Source organism: Lissotriton helveticus, chromosome 4_1 (genome assembly GCF_964261635.1).
Source record: "Lissotriton helveticus chromosome 4_1, aLisHel1.1, whole genome shotgun sequence".
Taxonomy (NCBI): Eukaryota; Metazoa; Chordata; class Amphibia; order Caudata; family Salamandridae; genus Lissotriton; species Lissotriton helveticus.
In genome coordinates, this window is record NC_136063.1 from 738,207,714 (window position 1) to 738,231,129 (window position 23,416).

General features: G+C 44.7%; 1 long non-coding RNA gene across 1 annotated transcript in view; it reads left to right on the top strand.

The window, feature by feature from the left end:
• The first annotated feature begins 309 nt into the window (after positions 1–309).
• The window catches only part of LOC144827318 (uncharacterized), an 83,405-nt gene continuing 60,298 nt past the window's right edge, over positions 310–23,416 (top strand). Inside the window, exon 1 of the long non-coding RNA XR_013610133.1 lies at positions 310–396. This is a non-coding gene — a long non-coding RNA (uncharacterized LOC144827318). The remainder of the gene's footprint in view (positions 397–23,416) is intronic.

Consider the following 23,416-nt stretch of genomic DNA (forward strand, 5'->3'; position numbering starts at 1 on the left):
TCCATTCTTGATTCGAAAAAATGTGTTCTTCTTCGAACTTTTCAATCACAAGATTTGATTCTGTGTATCAAACTTGGGTTTACTTTTGGATTCTCAACTGTATATATACCAAGTTGCACATATATTGCACATATATTGACACACTTGGGAACGCTACATGTCGCCCGCGATTTTTCAATAGAAGTCCGTTTTTTAGTTTCAGCCGTATTCCCCGGCAAAAGCCAGAGTACAAAGACTGAGCGCACATTTAACTATAGTCCCTCTTTTAGCTTTAGCCATCGGGAGAATCTTTGAATTGCGCATGTGCGATACGATTCATAACAGTCTAGCAGAAACCCAGAAGAGTGTACTCGTAATCTGGATAATAACTGTACATTTCATGAGGTGTCAATAACAGTAAGTTTGAAACCTACAGCGAAGCGCTTTGGAAATCGGCGCGAGCATGAGCTGCCATTCGATATTACAATGACTTAATTGGTATTCAGAAACGCTTTGGCGTATATGGTTAGAATCAGAAACTAGGGAACGTTTGGCAGTTATAGGACACATTATTTAAACATTTATTGGAGCCTATATCAACTGCGTATTAAACGTCATAACAACTGCACATCGTGTAAACTTTGCAACCGTAGCACAAATAAAACCTTTTTTTAACGCATTATATTCTTTACACAGTGAAAAAGCGCATCACCGCATTGAGTGCAACATATGTAAGTAACAGTCAACGTACAACATGGCACAGTAACACACACAATCAGCATGATTGCACTGGGATATCACAAATTCTATGATGAAATGCAAAATATTAGCATGCATGACACCGAGGTTGAAAACGTGAAGCATGATACATAAGTCTAAATATATGAAATGAACACAGTATAAAGTCTTAGTAACATGATGCATCATTGGTTAATTTGCATTATAGATAATACTCCCTGATGTAGAGCAAACAAGCTCGAAATGCATTGGAGAACATCTGAGATATGAAATGTTAAGAAGAATTAACATATGATATGTTGAATTGATTGAAATAAGAAAGGAAAGCAACTGAATAAGTAACATTTATGAAACAAAAGTTGAAAAATTGGATTCTAATTATTAAAAATCCGGTACGGATCTACAAGGAGTGCCCCAAAGGGTGCAACCAAGGAAGTTGGAAGCATTCATAGATATTTAACCTCGTGACATTATACATATTGGACGGAAACGTCAGCCCTGGGAGCAACCTATAAATTGAAAGTAACCTATACAAAACGTGTAAAACACGCTGAAAGAACTTTAGTAAAAACCAGTGGCTGTGCGCAGGCAATTTATCATACTATCCTGTGTTTGCACTACAGCTATCACGAGGAAAGTGCACTTTTTGTTTTGTTTAAGCACTTTGCAACACCAGCACATCAGGGACTGCATGTTGCTTGGTGTGTGTATAGAACCTGGCATATACGTTTGCGAGATTCAATTAATTGGCCTCATGTTCCATTCATTGATGTGACCCATCACCTTCAGACTGAGATCTGCCTATCTGTTCCCTGTGGAAATTGCCAGTATGACACCAGAAGTGATACTACTGCACCACGTCTTTATAGCCGAGAAGGTTTTTGAGAAAGATATATTTTTAATTTTGTAAATATTTTCACACTAACTTGTTGAATCCTGAGGAGGCCGGAAGTTACAAAGCTGAATCACGTTGACTGCATGTAATGTGAAATGCACTACAGAAGGCTAAAGAGGAATGTCACTTTATGTCGTCATTAGACACGCGAAGGACTAATTGATTCTATACATACTTTGAGATTTTTTATGTTGTGGATTATCTACAGGCAGGCCATGCTCATGTTGAAAGACTGGATGTCTCATTGATCAAATTGTGTTATTAGCAAAGACTCGAAAATGGCTTTAAATGCATAAACCTGACCCATATGTAAAATAGATGTTAATTTGAAGAATTTCCAACAAGTTGGCTTTTGGTTTGTCTACTCGACCAATATTTGGATTAGTAGGGTGGCATTGTGTGGTGAAGACATATAACGAATATATAAAATAATATGTATGCCCTGTAACAACTGCATTTATTGTTGCTACCCATGTTTTGCTATGGTGAAAGGCAAATATGCATTTTGCTACCCAACACTACCATGACTAGGACGCAAGTCTGCAGGGAGCAAGGTTATGAGATTGAATATCATTTTATAACTCACGGTAAACGATGGCAACAACATGCTAAAATATTCTTTGTATGAACATCTGGGCTGCAGTGGAGGGGAGAGAAATAGTATGTGTTATGGTACTGTTGGAATCAGGAACTGCAAGACATTAAGAGAACAATAGTACTACAGTTCCTTAAATTATGCACATTCATTTTAAAATTCATCACAAAAAATATAGGGGAATATTATCAAGGGGTTTATCTTGACTTTTTTGGCTTTAAAAACCAAAGAAGTGGAGATAAAAATATCGCCCTATCAACAACAGGGTGGTAACATGCAAAATCGCATGTTAGCACCCTTTTCCACTACGCTTCCCTTTGCATCTCTAATGAGATGCAAAGTGGACACCCCAGAGCAAAATAATAGAAGAAATGTCGCTAAGAGGCATTTCTCCTATTATCAAGCTTCACGCTAACCCTGTTAGAGACAAAAAAAAGCAGCGCTAAACCACGGTTAACGCTGCTTTTTTAGGTCTGCTAATTTTTAGTCTTAGCCATGTAATCCAATGGGAGGTGGATTACATGGCTAAGTCCCTATCCTTGTAGTTTTATCGCTTCATTACACACAGGAATCAAAGAAATGCTTCGGTGTGGACCAACAGGGTCCGAGGGACTCACCACATGATGGGGTGTCAGGGCACATCTGGAACAACCAGGCAAGCCCAAGGAAAATCAGAGTTACCTTCACAGGTACCCACCAGTCAACGGACCAGGGATTGCAAAGGAGCCTCAAGCGGAAATGCAAGAAGCAGGCTCACAGAACACTCGTGGACTGAAGACCCACAATTTGCAGTGCAGATGGTGCTCAGGGCTTGGGCAACAAGTAACCCAAAGAACAACTTCAAGAGACGTTGAGAAGTCAATGCACTTGCAAATGTGCACAGTGTCCAGGAGTTCTGGTTCTGTGCCATTCACGAGGACTGCGGGTCTCAGCTTTGCTGGGGACTTGGGTCGGCCTCTGAGAAATCTGGAATTTCTCTTTCTGGGTTGCAAACACTTCAGATACCGGCAGGAGCTTCGGAGATGCAGACTGGCAAATGCTTTGTTGGTGCCTGCCAAGCAGGGGAGTCACTCCCTGACCCCAAGGGAGATTCTTGTGTCCTCTAGTCTTAAGTCTCTAATCTTCTAGTCTCTAGAAGTTCCAGGATTCAGTTTCAGAGTTTCATCCAGGTGTAATCTAAAGTTCTGTAGTCAGGCGTTCCTTTCTTATACCCAAGGAAGGGGTTGGACATACTATGGGGACCCACCTTTGGGAGGGTTTAGAAAGAGGGGTGGGTACACACACTTCCTTTGTCCAGTTTTGTGCCAGAGCAGGGAGGGGCTAGTAGGCCCTGCAACTGGTTTGAACTGGGCTATGCACAGGAACTCCAAATGTGCCCCTAGTGCAGACTTCAAAGCATTCTCAGAGTGCACCCACCCCAATACACTAAAGCATGTCTGGGAGGTGGTTACACCTCCCTGTGACAGGAAACCGATTGTACAGGCCTCCCTGCCAGAGTTTCGGTCAGCAGCAGGAGGCCAGACTCGTGTCTGTGGCTGAAGGATCCATTTTGTGATGCCCGGGTTCTTTAAAACTGGTATACCGGTGTGTACCTGTCTCCCCCTCTAGAAGGGTGGAATTCTACCCCCGCCGTCAGGACTGGTGGGGGGTTAGGATTCCAAAGTGTTTGACACCAAACACAACATGTTACCATGCAGCCATTCCAAAGTTAGCATTTACCGCAAGGTTATAATTCACTTAAGAGTATATGGTCTGGCTGCATCACAGAACAGACCCAGAGAATAGGTTCCGAAGGCTGCAGAGGGGTCCCGCTCATGCATGGGCACCCTCTCACACAAAACCAACCACCCTGTCTTCAAGATTGATAAGGCCTGCCATAGGGGTGACTGATAGGTTTCTATGTGCAGTGATTAAGGGTAGATGTAGGTAACCTATATCTTATTAAGGGGTGCATGTTATGTTATGTTAATAAAAGATTTGTTAAGCGCACTAACACCGATTGGTTTCCTGACGCTGATATAGACAGAGGACGTAATCGGGGAAGTGTAATGTAAGATTATTGATATGCTTGTCTGTAAAGCCAGGTTTTTAAGGCTTTTCGAAATGAGATAAGGTCCTGACAGGTCCGAATCTCAAGGGGAAAAGAATTCCACAGACAAGGAGCCAGTGTAGAAAACCTGCGGCCTCCAGAGCGCTTGCGTTTGAAGGAAGGTATCTGAAGAAGGCCAAGATGGGATGAGCGGAGGTTGCGAGACGGGACATACTTTGTGATAAGTTTGTCGATAAAATTAGGGCTTTTGCAGTGTAGTGATTTAAAAATTGTGCAACCTGTTTTGAAGGTACAATGCTGGATCACAGGAAGCCAATGGAGTTTCATAAGCAGAGGGGTAGCTGATTGCCATCTAGGTTGGTTCAGAATCAATCTGGCAGCATAATTCTGCACCATCTGGAGGCGTTTTAACAGATAGAGGGGGAGGCCTAGATAAATGGAGTTTGCATAGTTCAGGTGGGACAGCACGGTGGCGATCACAACCTGGGTGATTGCCTCCGGGGTGAGAAGGCGCCGAACCTTCCGTATTTTCCTTAGTTGAAGGAAACACTTGGAGACCACCTGGCCCACTTGAGCTTTCAGCGACAAATCGCTGTCCACGGTGACCCCAAGTGTCTTTGCCGAAAGTGATGTGGTCGGAGCTTGACCCAAGTCTGGCGGCCAATAGTGAGGGCCCCAGTGTTTGACGCTGTCTCCCGTGAGAACTAGCTCGGTTTTTCCCAGGTTTAATTTCAGATGGTTTTGATCCATCCATGCTTTGATGTTTCTCATGGTCGATTGAAAATTCAAGATAGAAGTTTCAGAGTTGTCAATCATAAACAGCAGTTGTAAATCGTCTGCATAGTTAAACACTGTCACTTGCTCATCTCTAAGGGCCTGAATCAAGGGGAGAATATAGAGATTAAACAAGTGAGGTGACAGGGATGAGTCCTGTGGAACTCCGCAGGTGATAGTCTGTTTGGTGCCAACTAACTCACCAAGCCGGGCTGCCTGAGAGCGATTCTCCAAAAAGGACTTCAGCCAGCGGGCCGCAGTGCCCCGGACGCCGGCCTGGGTGACATGGTCAATCAGGATGGTATGATCGACCGTGTCAAAGGTGGCCGACAGGTCCAGGAGCACCAAGGCCTGGGGAGAGCGTCTGTCTGCACAGTCCCGAAGAGTGTCCAGGACTGTGGATACCACCGCCTCCGTTGAATGGGCGGCCCGAAACCCGGCCTGGTGGGGTTCGAGGCAGCCTGATTCCTCTAAGAAATTGGAAAGGCACTTGGCTTAATGGGCCTCTAACACCTTTGCCAAAAAGGGGAGCAGGGAGATGTGACGATAGTTTGCCCTGCAGGAAGGATCAGCCTCAGATTTCTTTAAGAGCGGTATGACCGTTGCTTCCTTAAAGGCCAGGGGCACTAGGCCAGTGGTCAAGGAGTCATTCAGAAGAGTGTAGGCAGGGACTGGAAGGGCGGAGAGGCACTCTTTTAGAATGTAAGGGGGGCACCTATCCGACGGGGCGCCAGATTTAACTCTTGCTAGCAACTCCTGACATTGCTCGGGGGTGATAGGAGGGAAACTACTAAGTTTACCAGAGCTGTTGTTAACAGCCATGCCGATGGTAATTCGAGTCAAAGATTGTGAAATGCTGTCTTTGATGTCTGCAATTTTCTCAATGAAATAGATGTTGAGTGAGTCGCACAAGGACTGAGTAGGAGTTACGCGGGGCCGGACACTGTCCAAGTTCGTTAGTTCATTGAGTATGGCAAAAATGTCCTTTGTTCTATTTGTCGAATTAAGGATGCAGGAGGAAAAATAGGCAGCCTTGGCAGAAGAGATGGCTTTCATATATTCTTTCCTGGCCATGATGAACCTGGACTTTAAGTCAGGGGCGTATTTACGACGCCATTGACGTTCCAGTTGTCGCAAAGCCAGTTTCCTTGCTTTTAGATCGGACGAGAACCATCTTTGGACGTCTGCACGCCGTGCCAGTTTGACTTTTTTATAGGGGGCATGAATATCACTTGCGGCTTGCAGCCAGCCAGAAAGATTTGATTCTGAAGAATTGATGTTAAGATGAAGGAGTGGAACTGTGTTGGCCAGAGTCTGTAAAAACGCTGCCCTATCTATAGTGTTCCATTTCCTTGCTTGGGCACCCACAGCCATAGCGATTATTTTAGAGGGAGAGTAGATTAACTTAAATTTAACAAGTAGGTGGTCTGACCAAAGACAGGGAATAGTAACTGGAGTTGTTACTAGCGAGGTATTGGTCCACACCTGGTCTAAAATGTGGCCCTTACAGTGAGTAGGTGAAAGCACTAGCTGTGAAAAATGTAAGTTTGTCAAAAGTTCTGTGAGTTCCCTTCATTGGGAGCTTTCCCTGGGGTCATTAAACCAGTAATTAAGGTCGCCTATCAAAAAGATCTTGGCATGATCCATCGCCAGATTGGCGACTTGATCGCTTAACGCAAAAGGGAATGCTGGCATAGAGTTAGGGGGTTTGTACAAGAGGACGCAAACAATCGTGGAATGGGGGGAATCGATCTTTAGCACCAGATTTTCTGTGTCCGGTAGGGTTAGGCAGGTCAGGGAGGTAACTTTCAGGTTGGAGAGGATGACTGCAGCCACCCCCCCCCGCCGGCTTTACCTACTCCCCGATCTGCAGGTATAATATAGTAGTTAGGTGGTAAGGCTGCTATTATGTCGGGGACGGAGTCAGGAGTCAGCCAAGTCTCGGTAAGGAGGAGGATGTCCGGTTTATCTGTATCCAACAGAAGGAAAATATCCATCTGGTGTTTCACCAGGGAGCGGGTATTTAAGTAGAGGATTACCAAAGAATGGCTGTTGAGGCTCATCGTATTGATAAGATCTGCTGGAGGGATGCGCTCAGTCAGGATACCATATCTCCTGGCACGGCTGCATGCCTCCCTAGGCAGGTGGGCCTGGCCTCTATTCCATTTCTTGAGGTCATTACGAGAATATTGGGTAGGACAGGCAGCATGCCTGGCCCCGGGTCCCGTCTGTGCGCGGTTGGGCGCAGACGGGCTTGCCTTTGGCGCGCTGCCGGCGCACGCGCTGCCGGCGCGCCCGCTTCGCTCGTCCACTGCGCTTCCTAGGTGGGGGAATCATTTTATGGGAATGAGGATGGCAGGAGCCGAGCACTAGACCGCTCGCCTGCTCCTCACACAAGATGGCGGTTTCAACTCTGAACCCCAGCAACGCCTAATCGGTTGCAGTGGGGCGAGTGGGACAAGGTAAGAGCAAGGTGGTCAATGAATAGTGTTCAGAACAATGCCGGGAATAAGCACAGTAGTTCAATTAAAAACGAATAAAGGTGCAAGTATACGAACACAAGTGCAATTTTAAAAATGCAGAAACTACAGCTCTCTCGCACACAATCCGTCCCGGCTTTCCACCTCAGGACACTTAAAGCCGCGTGCACACTGTCAATCGGTGCGCGCGGACAAAATTGGCGTTTTTTATGGGAACGAGGGCCGGAGGGGCCGAGCACTGGACTGCTCGCCTGCTCCTCACACAAGATGGCGGATTCAATTCTGAACCCCAGCAACGCCTAATCGGTAGCGGTGGGGCGAGTGGGACAAGGTGAGAGCAAGGTGGTCAATGAATAGTGTTCAGAACAATGCCGGGAATAAGCACAGTAGTTCAATTAAAAACGAATAAAGGTGCAAGTATACGAACACAAGTGCAATATAAAAAATGCAGAAACTACAGCTCTCTCGCACACAATCCGTCCCGGCTTTCCGCCTCAGGACACTTACAGCCGCGTGCACACTGTCAATCGGCATACACCACCTTACCTAGGCTGCAGTAGCAGTCCTGTGTGTGACATTCTGGAAGGCTTCCCAGGGGTGGCATAATTCATGCTGCAGCCCCTGGTATGCCTCCGGGGTACTTATGCCCTAGGTACCTAAGGTACCATATACTAGAGACTCATAAGGGTACCCCAGTAACCAAACTGGAGTGTACCTATTGTACATGGAATCAATTTAGAGAGGAAAGCTGATAGGCTGGGGCCTGAATAGCAGGATCCCAGCCAAACTAAGTTTAAATCCATCAAAACACCAGGAAAAAAGTGTGGGCAACCATGTAGTCAGATTCCCCCTTCCTACATAACCCCCCCAAACAAAAGGAGATGAGGCTAACCTTGTCCAGGTGAGCCTTTATTGACTAAATGGCCTTATAAGGAAGTACCTGTGTTAACATGGATACCCCCAGTCTTATGGTCCACTAAGCAATCTCTCTCCCTAAGGGGGTGAGAGGGTCTCCACCATGGGGACTTACTACCTATGGTATGTTTTGGTAAAGTAATAGGCTGGAGAGGTGTCTGAGTAGTGAAATGAGGCCCTAATAACGTTGGTCTCAGCTTGCTCAGATCACTGTTCACCATGGATTGCTTTCTTTCCATGACTGAGTTGCACTTTGCTCTAAGGGTCAACCTTTGGCTGCCTAGAGCTGGGGGTTGGGTCCCTTTGGTTAGAACAGTGGAGTGACATGGTAGGTTTGGGCTCTTGTTGTCCCAGGTGTGCCTTTGCCCATCAGAGTCCATCTGGGGTGGTCCCTATTCAATGTCAAAAAGGATCCCTCAGGGGGTTTAGGAATTTTCACCTGGTTAGAGCTTCTAGACTGGGTACCCCTAATCTGCTGATGGGCTGGGTTCCTCTGGATAGGGAGCCCTATGGGGTCCACCGACCTCCCTAACCTCTGCAGCCCTGGGCTGACTGAGGCAGGGTAGAGAGGGGCAGGTTACCTGCTCCAGACTAGGTACCACCTTGGAAGGGTCCCATGCCAACAGAGGTGTTGACAGGACAGGCCTGACTACCTCTGGGGCAGTTCCTTCACTAGGGGTAGGATCAATTTCCTGAGGAGGCTGGCCCTTACCTATAGTCTAGAGGGAAGAAGACTGTTCTTCACCCCTTGTGCTCTCTTTTGGAGGAGAGTGGGCCATTCTTTCAGGCTCCATCACTCCAAAATATCCCTGGGGTTCGGCTGTGGCCTTCACAGCCCTTCTAACTTCATCAGGGATGCCCAACATTCTCAGATGGTTGGCCTGCATATGCTGTCCACTAGTTATAGTGGTTTCCTTGCACCAGTCCAAACAACCCCTAAGAGGTGATAGGTTAAAGACAACCTTTATTGAAAGCTATCCTAATGGTAGCTATGGAGAGCAGCCTTCAGGCTAAGTCTTGGAAGAATGTAAAGCAGTTGTTTGACCAGTCTATAATCTCGTGAATGACCAAATGAAAGGAGAACCACATCAAGTATACATATAAAATATATGTATGTATTATAAACACACCCTACTACTGTCTTTATGAGGGTAGAGGTCAAAACACATAGGTTACACTTAATAGCACACAGTAAATTAGCACACTATACAATGAGCCCTAGGGGCGTACCAAACCATATATTAAGGAAGTGGTAGAAGAACCACGACTTGACTAGACACAAGGCCTAGAACCTGTAGAATCACTGGGCCCACACGGAACCACCCAAGGTAGTGACACAGGGAACCCACGGGGGACGCGTACAGTGTAAGAACACAGCCGCGAGACGCTGTTAGCATCTATGGGGAAAGTCGCGGTTGGAAATTAAAAGATAAAGGACACTTAGGGGGAACTTTGAGCAAACTTCTTTAGACTTAAGGGGTTCTAGGGCCAACACCCACGGGAGCACCGGAGTACTCGAGTTACCTCACCTAGGGAAGAGGGGTGCATAGGTGTCTTTTGGTGTGGGGAAGTGTCGTCGTTTTCAATGGCAATCTGCTACAAAGTGCTGCTTCCGCCATAGAAGTGGAAAGTGTCCGGTGTGATCCAAGCCTGGATCAAAGAGGAGAAGAACCTGAAAGCAGAGGGGACAGAGTCTGGGTCACTTGCCAGTGACCAGGGGCACAATAGTCGAATGCCCACAGATGTTGGGTGATTTCAGGCAAAAGAGGTGAAGCTTGACTCTTCAGCAATGAGGACCAGGAGGTGTCAAAAACAACTAGGATCTGGAATCGAGCTGTTCCACAAAGGATGTCGAGTGCTGCAGTGTTGTTGCCCGGTTTGGACCCAACAAGCCTTGGCAACAGTAACCCATGCAGGAATCAAAGAAATGCTTTGGTGTAGACCAGCAAGGTCCGAGGATCTCACCACCTGGTGGGGAGTCATGGCACATCTGGAGCAACCAGGGAAGCCCGAGGAAAATCAGTTACCTTCACAGGGACCCACCAGTTGACGGACCAGGGATCGCTAAGGAGCCTCAAGAGGAACTGTAAGAAGCTGGCTCACGGAACACTCATGGAGTGTAGTCCCACAATCTCCAATGCAGGCGGTGCTCTGGGATTGGGCTACAAGCATTTCAAAGCTCAACTTCAAGAGATGTCGATGAGTCAATGCACTTGCAAATGTGCATTGTGTCCAGGAGTTCCAGTTCCACGTTACTCACGAGGGCTGCGGGTATTAGCTTTGCTGTGGACTCTGGTCAGCCTCTGAGAAGTCTGGAAATCCTTTCCTGGGTTGCAAATACTTCGGAGTCCGGCGGGAGCTTCGGAGATGCAGACCGGCAAACACTTTGATGATGCCTGCCAAGCAGGGGAGTCACTCCTTGACCCCAAGGGAGATTCTTCCATTCTCTAGTCTTTAGTAGAGTATCGAAGTTCCAGGATTCAGTTTCAAAGTTTCGTCCAGGTGTAATATAAAGTCCTGTAGTCAAGGGTTGTTTTCTTATACCCAATGAAGGAGTTGGACATACTCTGGGGACCCACCTATGGGAGGATTTGGAAAGAGGTGTGGCTACACCCATTTCCTTTGTCCAGTTTCACACCAGAGCAAGGGCTGGTTTCCCCTGCAACTGGTTTGAATTGGGATATGCACAGAGATTCCAAATGTGCCCCCAGTGCAGACTTCAAAGCACTCTCAGAGTGCACCCACCCAGCCCCAATACACTAAAGCCTGTCTGGAATGTGGTTACACCTCCCTGTGACAGAAAACCTATTGTCCAGACCTTTTCTGCTGGAATTTCGGTCAGCAGCAGGGGGCCAGATCATGTCTGTGGCTGCAGCATCCATTTTGTGATGCCAGGGCTCTTTAAAACTGGTACCAAATATACCGATGTGTACATGTTTCTTCCTCTAGAAGGGCGGAATTCTAACCCTGCCACCAGGACTGGTAAGGGGGTAGGATTCCAAAGTGTTTGACACCAAACACGGCTTGTTTCGATGCAGCCATTCCAAAGTTAGCATTTACCGCGAGGTCATAATGCACTTAAGAGTATGTGGTCTGGCTGCATCACAGAACAGCCCCAGAGAATAGGTTCCGACGGCTACAGAGGGGACCTGCTCATGCATGGGCACCCTCTCACACAAAACCAAGCACACTGCCTTCAGGATTGATAAGGCCTACCATACGGGTGACTGATAGGTTTCTTTGTGCAGTGATTAAAGGTAGATATAGGTAATCTATATCTTAGTAAGGGGTGCATGCACCGCCTTAGCCAGGCTGCAGTAGCAGTCCTGTGGTGTCATTCTGGAAGGCTTCCCAGGGGTGGCATAATACATGCTGCAGCCCCTGGAAGGCCTCTGGGGTACCTATGCCCTAGGTACCTAAGGTACCATATACTTGGGGCTCATTAGGGGACCCCAGTAACCAAACTGGAGTGTACCTATAGTACATGGAATCAATTTGGGGAGGAAAGGCAGATAGGCTGGGGCCCTGAATAGCAGAATCCCAGCCAAACTAAGTCAAAAACCATCAAAACACCACGTAAAAAAGTGGGGCCACCTTCCTACAGCAGAGGTGCCATCTTTAAATGGTACTGTAACAGTCTTTCCTTTTCAAAAGAAATATCATCTTGACAACTACTGGAAGAGCACAGCAATACATCTTTCTTTTGCATCATCGGTCTGTACCCCTTCCTTTATTATCTCTAATTGAAAGTCCACTACCCTTACCACTAGCATTGAAGTATGTGGTAAGGCCATGCAGCAAGTCAGCCATACTTCCACTCCTCCACGCCTATGCCTCTCTGAAGCACCTACAAGTGTGTACCAACTCAGCTCCACCCAACCAGTGTATTCAATGATCACTGGATTAGATGTTTGAAATTCTGTTAAACCTGCTTCTAAACTTGCTTTTCTTCCTGACCCAGTGCATACTGCATGAATTAGAGGCTTGAGAGATGCACTAGCTAGAACAATATTCCTTGTGAGGAAGGGTCATGTCTGTGCATCTGATGACATTGCCTAAAAACTGTTGAGGCTTCTGACCTCCACCCCAAGAAGATGACATGGTCTACCGCATTTATAAATGTCCTCTGGGCTTTTGTGGCCCTGCTAAAGATGACAGTACTTGATGAGACTCCTAGGCAGGTGACCTATAGCCATTGTCTGAATACTGTTGGCATATGACCTGACTATGAGTGTCTGTGTAGGGTAAACCTGCAGCAAGTAATCTGACTTTAACCAGTGGCACAACACCAAATGATGGGGCCCCTACAGAATGTGATGAGGGTCCCTCAAATCTCCCTTGTCTCACAGATATTTCTTGATGTTGGGCTTAAAGGGAGCCCCCTTAAAGCTTTGGGGCCCCTTGGAAGTTTGAGGGGCCAGCACCACAGAGGCCTTGTTATGCCTCTGGCTTTAAGTCTGTAAGGGACTCCTCTAGGTCGTGAAATACTGCTAACAAAGGATTTTATGATTATTCTGATGGGTCGCTCAATCGTATATGATTGACATATATGTACCCACTTGTAGTTCATCTGTTTTGTAATGGCAGATTGACAAAAACTGTTTTCAGGTGAGTATACCTTAATTAGAATAGAACATATTCATTTTGTGGCGTGCTAAATGTCATGTGGTTTGGGGGGAGAAGTCGTGAATATCTCTGGAGTGGACGCTTAAGATTGTATATAAGGCATGAAACCTAATTAGCTTTTAGTCTCTCAATGAAATTCTGTTTTTCGTACATGTTGGAGTTCTATTAATTTCGCCAGTTGCAGTTTTACTGTCAGCATTGGGCTTGGCCAAGTAAATCTGTCAATATATACCAGACTTCGAGGATTTATATGCAATTGGTTCCACCTTGAATGTTTTTGGAATTTCACATTTTTCAGACCTCCTTGCTTATGCCTGTTATTCACTGTAGTATCCATTCAATTACATCTTGTCTGAAGAGTCACTATTTAAAACCATTTTCAGTACTGAATTGGGAAAACAGTCATATATTGAAATATTTTTGTTATGTTATAGGGGGGTCCGTTTCGCACGCGGTCTGAGTCAAAATATACTTTTACGGACGTTTTAAACTCCCGTAAAAAAAGAGTTGTACGGAGTGTTGTCGTAACGACAGGTCCTTGCTGGTTCATAAAAAAGCTGCTTCAATCCATACGGACTTCGCGAACTGCGTGTTTCGAATGCGATTTCAACTTATTTTTAAGTCATATGGTCTTTCATACGATTCGTACGGAGATCTGCTTTGGGTTCGGATCGTACTTCATCGTACGTACGGGGACGTTGAAGGTGTATGATTCGTATGGGGAAAATGCTCCGTATGGCGATTCGTTGGGGATTTTACCGAATCTGAATCGACCCGTAAATAATTACAATAATTAATTATCAATTAAACATTTAATTAACATAAAAATTAATTTGACTGGAAAACAATATTTTATCATTAAAAAACTTCCCATCCTATTCTACAAAATCAACAAATGTGCATTACATTATAAATGACTAATTAAATGTTATAAAAATGTAACAACATGTTAACATTTACAAACTATACTAAAGTATTGTAAATCTGATCCCTAAAAATGATAGAATACTAACATAAATTAATAATATAAATAATGTATAAAACTAATATGATACGAATTTATGTCAAATTAATTTTACAAAACAATATTTAAACAATGATATTAAAGGAAATAATATTATGTACAACAGTATTTTAAAAAATATATGATATACCTAAATAACAATATTCCTACCTTCTTTATTCTGTTGCATGATATTTTTGACTTGACAATATTTTTTACACAATATTCTGCAACAATATTTTGGCCGTTCACAGGTTTGACGCTAGTGAATTGACTCACCTGGGTATTGAGGTCTCCCATCTCTTATCTGTATCAGGACCATGTGTAGTCTACCACTTTCCATGTTCTTGCTTTGCATTCTTGGATTTGCAATCCTGATTTCTCCATTATGAAATTTAAACTACAAGTCTCAAATGACAAGCAAAACATGGACTGTATGATCCACTCACACTTTATGACCTACTCGCATATAAACTTGGACACTTGAGTTCTCTCTGATTGTGCCCGGCCTACCCTGGCATGTTGATGTATACGGTTCCTGGACTGGACGTCCCGCGAGCAGTTGCATCTCTGTTAGTGACTGTGTCAAAACTTGCCACAGGTGCTCATCTTCTTTCATGTACCTCTGGTCTGGGGTACTATTAGCCCCTATTTCATGCATTGTGACCGAAAACTGTGTACGCTTCTGACAATTATTTAAACCATTCATTGATCTATGGACTGCAATGCCATTCTGTTGAGTCTTTATTTTCATGATTGCCCCAGTGTTCGCCATAATCTAGTGACCACAACAAACACAATATTTTGTTAATTGTCAGGGGCCCTAGTTGTATGATTTTATATTTGATATGTACAGATGCTTTCCCTATCTATTGGTATTTCGCTCTCATGTTGCCCTTTAATTATGTCAAGATACATTTTTGAGATATTAATTCATTATGTTCTCATAGCTGTGGCTGGACATTCACATAATCATTGCCACTCTGATGCGCATTATTGTATCTCTGTTCACCCTAAGCTGGTTCTGACGTACAGGATTTTTTCTGAAAAAATCAAATCAAATCAAAATTACTAGCAGCCATTACAGAAGAATATGTGTCACCAGGTCCCTAAATGCAGTTCAGAGAGAATTCAATCTGCAAGAAATGGCATTTGACTTCTCTTTTTATTCAGGACATGATCGATGCCACTGTTGCAGCCTGTCAGTGACTATGGCCTTCCTTTAAAACTCTTACAATCACAGCCGTCTCTTATCACCATTGTTGCTTTGCATGCCAAAAGGATGTTCTGTGGTCCTCATTCTATGCAGGTAATCAGAAAAAACGGAATCTCTTAAACGTAGACGTCACTTGCACAAACATAATTTCAAATTCACATCCATTCCAAATTTTTTCTGTCAAAGATTACAGTAAGCCCAGTGGAAGTCAGAACATGAACTAGTCATGAACTACTCATCTAGACCATGAACAAAGTCGCCAATCTAACAGTGTTTCATGAGTCTGTTGGTCTGGAAACCTTATTCCTATACTGGGCAGATGCACTCCCAAAGGCAGCCCATCTATACAGTGTCAGTTTGAGTTGCACTTTTCTTATTTTTTTGTTTTTTTACCCTCGGAGAAAATAATGGTTCAGATTTACAAACGCTTTGCAGTGGGTTTGCATTACCTTTTTAATGCAAACCCTCCACATAATGTTATGGTGGTTTTTGCTTCCCAATGCTAATCAAGAGTTGCGCTGGAAAGTTTGCCAAAGTAATGCAAAGTAGTGCTACGTCGGGGGAACCTTCCAGGTGTGTACATGGGTGATCCCCTGCAACCACCTTTAGTTTGACAAAAATCCCTATCTACTAACATTGGTAGACAGGGTTTTGTGTCAAAAACGTAAACCTCCTTGAGGTAGGTGTAACTGTGTAGCAAGTTTTAAAACTCTCCACATTTTCCAGGTTTGCAAATATTCAAGCATAGTTTTAGTACTGGAAGGTACCCTTTGAGTACAAAACCTAGGCTTCATAGAAGCCAAACACCCTTACAGTACGGTGTAAGAGTTTCTGTGTAGACGCATGGCAGTCTAAAGTGCTCCAGTGCAGGGAGAGTTGAAAACAATGCCACATCTTAGTAGAAATCAGTTGTGGCCAGTGCAGGTAAGCGCGGTGGGGCAGGTGGGAGGAAGTCGACAGACGATGGAATAGGATTTATTTATTTATTTTTTTTTTTTTTTTTTAAATATATTTTATTTTAAATTTCAAAAAAGCACACATTTCAGAACAATACAAATACAAAATTTTGCCTCCTACATTTGTTCGTCTCGCAATATTGCCGGGAGCTTTAGATCAAATACATTTAAGCACCGAAGGGGGGGGCCAAAGCAACATAATATCATATTAAAACATTTCGAAGAAACACAATCATAAAAAGAAAAACAAACGGAAAAGAAAAGGCAAATTGGATCATCCTATTCCTGTTCTCCATTTCTCCAATGGTCCCCATATTTTAATACCTCAAGCTCTCCCTACCCTACCCTTCTTTGCATATATATATTTCTCTAAATTATGTATAGCAATGAGGTTTGATAACCATACTTGCATGGTTGGGGGATTCTTATCTAGCCATACCCTGGCTAACATTAATCTAAAGACAGCCGCTGCCATAAACATAAACATTACATCACCTGGATCCATTTGGACGTTTCCTGCGTCTACTCCCAACATAATTAAGCTTACTGTAAAGGTTGTCCTTATCTTTAATGAGTTGACTAGAAATTGTTCAATATCCTTAATTAGTGTATATAGTTGAGGACATGTAGCAAACATGTGGACGATGTCTGCCTCTGTGGAATTGCATCTGGGGCATATAATACCCTCGGTACCCCCCCATTTCGCAATCCTGGCTGGGGTGTGATACAGCGAGAATAGTGTTTTGTAGTGCTGGGATTGCAAGGGGGCAGAACATAGCATGGATCGGCCTAATTCCAGTGATTCATTGAATGATTCAGGGGTAGCCTCTATCCTATCCCCCCATTTAGCCCTATGTTTATCCAAATCATCTGCTCTGTTTTTTGCCAGTGCAGCATATATTAGCCTAATGGAGTATTCCTCCCCCGTAGTTAGCCCTTCCATCAGTTCGTTTGTGTGAAAGCCCAACGGCCCCCCTTGTTTATTTCTAAGAAAACTCCTAATCTGAAGGTATTTGAAGAAGTCCCTTCTGTTTATTTTATATTTTTTAACCAATTCCTCAAATTGTACGATCCCCTCTGAATTGAATAAATCCCCAATTTGATGTATCCCTTTATTCTCCCAGTCCGCCATTACTGAATCCGCAAAAATTTCTTCAGGGAAGGATTTATTTTTATAAACTTTCGTGTATCTATTGAATCTGCCCATACCTGTCTTTTTCAGAAAAGTGCTCCAGGTTTTAAGTGCCGCCCTAAGAGTCTTATATGCCTGCCTTCTAAGATAGCCCAGATCCGTAGAGTACAAGAAGCAATTTGCAGTATTTTGTCCTAGTACCACTGAGTAAGCTTCGATTGACATGCTAACGACCTTTGATGACCCCGCGCCTCCTCCTATTATTCCCTGCATGTACTGAAGAGCGGCAGCCAAGTAGTATAATCTAAAATCTGGAGCACCCCAGCCCCCTCTATCCCTTGGCAAAGTGATAAATTTATAAGCCCTACGGGTTTTTCCTCGTGCCCAGATAAATCTGTTAGCTACGTTCTCCAGCCTGTTGAACCATTTGTTCTCAAAAATTAAAGGTATTGACCTGAATAGATACAAAAATTTAGGCAAAACCATCATTTTCAACACATTTGTACAACCGACCAGAGAAAGATGTAGATTGTTTATCCTTTCCAGGTCACTATTAACCTTCGCTAACAGTGGTTCCATATTACGCTCGACTATCTCCTCCAGTTTTACAGATATATCAATCCCTAGGTATGTTGCATTGTTGACCACCCTGCTATCTAAGCTTGTTGCAAACCTATTTATGATAATCTGGGTTTTAGTTTTATTCAGACTATATCCTGAAATCAGCCCAAATTCATGCGCTTCTGCTTCTACTCCCACCATAGCTATATCCGGATTTGGGGTCAATATAGCCACATCGTCAACATAGGCGAGAGTTTTCATAGTACAACCATTTAGTGTCATAGGTTGGATATCACGATTTCCCTCTAGCTTGCGTAATAATGGCTCTATATACAGGGCAAACAACAATGGAGAAGACGGGCAGCCCTGACGAGTCCCCCTTTGTATATGTACTAGATCCGAATGCCCTCCATTTACTCTAATTTTAACAACCGGATCTCTGTACAGGGCCTGTATTGCTCCTATGTACCCTGGACCAATACCACACCACTTCATAACTTCCCATAGATATTCCCAGGCGACCCTATCGAAAGCTTTCTCGGCGTCTAGAAACAGTGCTGAAATAGGGTCGCCTGTGACTTCTGCCGCATCGATCATGGTAATCAGTGTCCTAACGTGCTGTGTAGTACCCTTCTCGGGTATGAAACCATGCTGCGATGGGCTCACCAAGTGTTCAATACAACCTGCTAATCTCTTTGCCAACATCTTAGAATATACCTTGCTATCTGAATTCATTAGCGTAATGGGTCTGTAAGATCCAGGAAGAGTTGCGGGCTTCCCTTTTTTAGCTATAACAATTATATCTGCCCCACGCCATGAATCTGGTGACAGCCCCCCTTGTTGTACATATAGCATAACCTCAAACATATAAATCAACAAATAATCACAAAACACTTTATAAAATTCAACCGGGATTTGATCAGGTCCGGTCGCCTTTCCTGATGGTAGACTATTTAGTGCATCGATACATTCCTCCAGGCCTAAGGTAGACTCTAACATTTCTCCTTCTTCTCTTGTGACAGAAGATGGGCAAATATCTCTAAGATAATTCCTTATTTCCACTATTCCCTCTGTTTCTTCCTGTATATACAATTTTTCATAAAAACCTCTAAAGACATCTCTGATCTTATCTGAGCCTGTGACAGTGACACCCATTGGATCCAATATCTCTTTTATCTCTGCAGCTGCCCTCTGCTGTCTAACTTTAACCGCAAGTATGTGGCCCACTTTCTCACTGCACTCAAAGGCCTCTTCCTTCTTAGCCAGGTATTTTTCAGCAAGCTTTTTCGAGAAACTTTCTACTGCGTCTGCCCTCAATGCTACTAGTGCTAATAATATGTTTTCCAAGCTAGATTTGGATTTTACTGCAGCAACTAGTTTTTCTTCCTCGATAATCAACTTTTGGCGAATAGCTTCAGTCTTTAACCTCTCTTTCTTGCGTTTGGTCAACACATAGCTCAGTGTCTCACCTCTAACACCTGCTTTAAAGCAATCCCAGGTTTGCCCTACAGAGGCAGTTCCATGATTGATCTCCCAGAAGGACCTAATCCACCCTTCCATGTATTTCCTATACTCGAGGTCTTGGAGAAGACTCCTCTCAAATGTCCATGTGGACCTCTTACTCTGTACTTGTGGGACCTTAACTGTCAGTATTAGCGGACTGTGGTCAGAAATAGTCCTTGGCTGCTTTTCAATCTGTGTCCCCAAAACAAAAGACCTTGAGACTAAAAAATAATCTAATCTCACCAACACCTGATGAGGTGCCGAAAAAAAAGTGCTCCCATCTAACAGTGGGTGTTGCATTATCCAGGGGTCTGGCAGAAGATTATTTTTAACCATGTTTGCAATAGCCCTATTTACTTTTCTCTTTCTGCCATTATACACCACTCCTGTACCCATAAATGAACTTGTAGGGTCATGCATATTAAAATCACCACAACATATTACTGATTCGGGCCATTGTGCCAGCTCTATATCTAAAAACTGCCATATCTCCGGATCATCCTCGGTGGAACCATATACATTTACTAATGTTACATTGAGGCCTTTAACGCTTAATTCCGCCATAGCCCATCTCCCCCACTGGTCCTCTTTCTTTCTTTTAACTATCACATCCCTTCTTCTCCCCAGAATCGCAACTCCTCTTGTCCTAGATCCTTGCCTACTGGCAGCAAGTACATCAAAACCCAATTGATTCATCAAGTAAATCTGCTTTTCTTCTATATGCGTTTCTTGTAGGCATACTAGATCCACTTGTAAAGTTCTTATATAAGCTGCTACATTCGCCCTTTTCCTTGGATCATTCAGCCCACATACATTTATAGAAACTATCCTACATGACATTGTGTATTGAAAAAAGACATCTCTTCCTAACCCAACTGTTCCTTTACTCCTTCTCCCCCCCCTTCCGAACTTTCTCCCTCTTTCCTTACTCAAAAATATAGTCAATGAACAAAATAAATAATCAATGTGTGCTAACTGCCATATCCAAACCATACATTTCAGCTGCTTTTTGACTTCCCGCTTCCCCCTCTCCCCCCTCCCCTGTCTTCCCCCCCTCCCCTCCCCCTGCAGGCAAATAGGTCAGCAATGACCTATGTGTGGACGCTTCCTGGTTGTGTTAGTCGCACCCCTCTCCCATCATCTCCAGTGTGCCCCCCCTCTCTACAACCTAATACCTTTCTAATCTAATACCTTTCCCCTCAGTGCCCCTCTTTCTTCGCCCTTTTCAGATCCTGAATAAACTCCTTTGCTTTCACTTCCGACATAAACATCCTGACCTTGCCCTTTGTGACAACTTTCAACCTGGCTGGGAATAGCAGATACGCCTCTGATCCTAAAGCCTGAAACTCCGAAATCATTTTCCTAAGCCTCCACCTCCTTTCTACTGTCACGTGACAAAAGTCAGGCCTAGTAAAAAATGTAACACCCCCCGCCGTTCTTCTACTGTCTGGTCTGGCTTTCTGGATAAGTTCCTCTCGGAGCAGAAAGTTTCCAACGTTCACTAATATTGCTCGGGGGAGTGGCGCTTTGGACCCTCCTTCAGCTCCTTCAGCTCCGTATGGCTTTCGCTGGACAAAGGGGAACCTATGCGCCCTCTGTACCTCTGCCTCCCACTGCCACTGGGACTCAGGGAAAGCACCCCTTAATAGCTTGACCACAAAACCCCTAGGATCTTGCCCTTCAAGCCCTTCTGCCACTCCCAAAATTCGAACATTATTGCGCCGTTGGCGATTTTCAAAATCCTCCATCTTCCAGAGGATATCATCCGCCTTCTTTTCCTGTTGTATTTTGAATTCGCTAAAGCTGCGAAAGTCATCCTCAATCTTGCCTGTTCTCTCCTCCACCTCAGAAACTCTCCCAACCAGACTTTCATACAGTTTGTTTGTCTTCCTAAGCGTCGTTTGAATTTTCGAGAAGTCTTGTCTTGTTTTACGACTTGTAGATCTTGCTTCGGATTGTATTTGTTTCAGCATGTTAAATACTTTTCCTAAAGCATCATCCTGATTTAGACCTGACTCTGACTCTGGCTCTTCTTGGTACGTCTGCGATGTCGCCGAATAATCCAAGTCCAGTTTCCTCTCAGTACCTCTTTCGTGCCTTCGGCGCAAAGTCTGTTTCTTTTTTAATGTAGACTCTTTGTCTTGGTCTATGTCAGTTTCAGAAGAGGTAGAGGCCGTCCATGATTCATCCTCCTCATCCTCTTCATCCTCCTCCTTCTCCGCCTCATCTTCCTCCTCTAAATCTGATATCTCCCCCTCCTGCTGAGTAGAGTCAGAGTCCTCATCCACTGAGAAGAAGCGCTCCCCCTCCAAAGAGCATACATCTTCCCTCTCCTTCTCCATGGGGTGATCGAGTGTTAACTTATCTGCCACCAAGCTAACCGAACTTCCCCATGTGGGGTTAGGAGTTTTAGCCATTAGTTCTGCCTCCACCTGCATAATTGCCTGTAGCATGTCCGCATTTTCTTGTCCTTTCGCCCCACTTGACACTCTTTGCTCACTCTTACCGTTTTCATTATCTGCGGTAGTCTTTTCTGTAGGCAATCCCCTCTGAGGCATTTCCTTTACTCCTCCCTTTCCAGTGCCCATCACAGCCCTCTGTCCCGTACTCCCATCTGTTACCTCCTGGTTGCTTCTGCTGGCGTCCTGCACAAGGTTTGTGAAGAGCGGAGAAGTCAGCCCGACCGGTCGCTTGGCAACCGCTGTCTCAGCGTCCATCCCGCTCTCAGCTCCCGTTACTGCCGCTGCCGTTGCGTCCTCGAGGACGTTCTGCTGACTTACTTCAAACTCAGGCTCTGCTTCTGTAACACTGAGGACACCGGGGACGCCTGGACTCCTGCTAGTGATTCCGCCGTCTGGATTGCCTGGGCGGATGAACGATTCCGGTAAGGTGGGTTGCCTGAGAGGGGTCCCTTTGTTTTTATTTTTAGGCATCGCTGGCTTTTCAATCACTTTGGTGCGCTCTCTCGCCGTAACACTCTCCTCTCTGCCCAGCGGTTTTCCTTTTGCATCCGTTTTCTTTTTAACGATGGGCTCGGTTACCTTCCTTATGGCGCCTGGATTCTTTGCCGGTAGCTGCGATTTCAGCATGACGGGTGTCACCGAAGCAGCGGGAGTTGGATTGCTTGTCTCGCTGTTGTCTTTTACTTTCTTCTTGTCGACCTTTACAGGTCTTGGCGGCATTTTGGTGTGAATTAAAACGCTCCACTCTTTGATCCTTAGAGCTGCGCTATTCACCGCTCGCTTAAGCAGGCTGGCTGCGAGAACTCTCAGTCTCCACGTCAGTCTCCTTGTCAGCCTGCCAAGTTCGGTGCCACCAGATCTCCGAGGTCTCCAAGGTGGCTGGTACCTGTCCGCGCCGTCGTTAGTATCCCACCGCCGTCGTTAGTGGGATACACTTCCCAGCCTTGCATCCCTTTCTCATGTGGGCAGAGTTAGGAGCAAAGTCGAAGGTCAAAGCCATCCGGGGGGGGCTAGCGCTATCATTCTAGCGCCAGCTATCTCATGCTAGCATGCCAGATAGGAGAGAGGTTCTGGTGCGACTGCTCACCACGATTTATTTATTTATATTGTTTTCCCTAGTCTGTTGTCTGTCGACTTCCTCTCCAACCACCCGCCCATCACGCTTACCTCCACCAGCCGCTGTTAGTAGAAATGGTGCTGTTTTTCAAAGTTAGTAAATCTGCCTCAATTAATTTTTGTAATAATGATTTCAACTTCACCGAGCTCCTTACTTTTGCAAGATATGTGGGGCCAGATGTACAAAGGATTTTAGCACTCACAAACTCTCAAGAGTCAGTTAGGAAATGTGACAACATTTTTTCTAAAGTACTAAACCAATTTCACAATTCAGAAAAGTTTTCCCAAAAGCTAAAAACATTTAGAAATCTAAATTGCAATTTGAAATATGCGTGAAATCGGAATTCTAATCTTAAATCATTAATCAGTCGCGGCCAGTGCAGGTTAGCGCAGCAGGGTGGGGGGAAGTCGACAG